General features: G+C 29.4%; 1 pseudogene; it reads left to right on the top strand.

Annotated features, from left to right (window-relative positions):
- Window positions 1-715: 715 nt before the first annotated feature.
- LOC111686942 lies at window positions 716-1,664 on the top strand (annotated as a pseudogene).

Genomic DNA, 1,664 nt, shown 5'->3' with positions numbered 1-1,664 from the left:
CAAGGAGTTTTGTAATTTCAAAAAAAAAAGAATTGGTTCAAGAAATACTACTTTCTGACTTTTTCTACTGACAGAAGAGTTTGTTCTCTGGGGATTTATAATCAGATTCTTAGACATTTTTTTGAGGATGTTCTATTAAACGATATACACAGATCCGTTATTAAGAATGAGCTAACAACGTTTGTTAAAACTTTATACTTATTAGCCCATTAAAATTACTATGGACATGTCCGAATAGTATTCTATTGTTTGCTAATTTAATGGACAAAATAGTCATCCTTATCTTCCAATTTTGAAAATTCATAATGTGTTTACCTACTAATCATATTTCATCATATAATTTACAAACAAATTGAACACTCTGTATTACCTATCATCAAAAGTTAATATAATGACTTGCAAAATTAGATTTTAAATCTAATATCTAATAAGTATGAAAATAATAAAACAAAACTAGTAGCAGTAATTATCACTACATACATACATATGTATGTATTTACAAAACTAAATTGTTTAAACAACTTGTAAGTAATAATTTCATTAAAAGCACAGTTATACATACGCAAATATATATAACAAACCTATAATTAAATTATTAATTTTAAATTATTATCTAACTATAATTTCAAAAACTAACTGAAAACTTTATAATAATTTCACAGCCAAAGTTTTTCTAATAGTATTGCGAGAACCTTTAAACAGAAAAGTTAAAAAATTCATAATATTTAATAAATATTAAAAAAGAAAAGAAAATGGAACGTTGGCAAAATAAAATCGCTGTGGTAACAGGTGCCAGTTCGGGTATTGGTGTAGCCATTGTTAAGGATCTTCTTAAAAATGGCTTGCAAGTAGTGGGTTTAGCTAGACGTGTCGAACGTGTTGAAGATATTAAAAAAAATTGCCCAAAAATTTACAAACCAGACTGACAGCGCTAAAATGTGATGTTTCCAGTTTGAAATCGGTAAATGAGGCATTCGATAAAATTGTCTCTCACTTTGGTGGCGTAGATATACTAGTAAATAATGCTGGTTGCATGAAACTGGGACAATTATCAACCATGAATGTCGCTGATGTGGAACAAGTTTTGCAAACAAATGTCATGGGTGTTGTCTATTGTACTCAGCGTGCTTTCAAATCGATGAAAGAACGCAATTTTAATGGTCATGTAGTGCTCATCAATAGTATAGCTGGTCATAATGTTGTTAGCAGTATTGATGGTCAAGCACCACAATTTAATATCTATCCACCAAGTAAATTTGCCATAACCGCCATTACGGAAATCTATAGACAGGAGTTTAGAGGATTGGGTACAAAGATTAAAATTACTGTAAGTTGGAATAGAAGTTAAAATAAGTTTCAATTTATTAACATTATATTTCTTGTATAGAGCATTAGTCCTGGTGCTGTGGATACTGAGATTATAGATGATAATTTCAAATCGTTTTTACAAGGTACAATTTTGAAATCAGAGGATATTGCTTCCGGTGTTTTATATGCCATTTCCACGCCACCTCATGTTCAGATTCATGAAATGATGATTAAACCAGTGGGTGAAAGGTTTTAAGTGGATTTTGTAACTATATGTTTATTAAGGATATATTTTGAATACCAATATTTTTAAATCCTGGAACTTTATCGAATTTAATAAAACTTACATTAAAAAG

The sequence above is a fragment of the Lucilia cuprina genome, chromosome 3, assembly GCF_022045245.1.
Source record: "Lucilia cuprina isolate Lc7/37 chromosome 3, ASM2204524v1, whole genome shotgun sequence".
Taxonomy (NCBI): Eukaryota; Metazoa; Arthropoda; class Insecta; order Diptera; family Calliphoridae; genus Lucilia; species Lucilia cuprina.
This window is presented reverse-complemented; position numbering and strand designations above follow the sequence as displayed.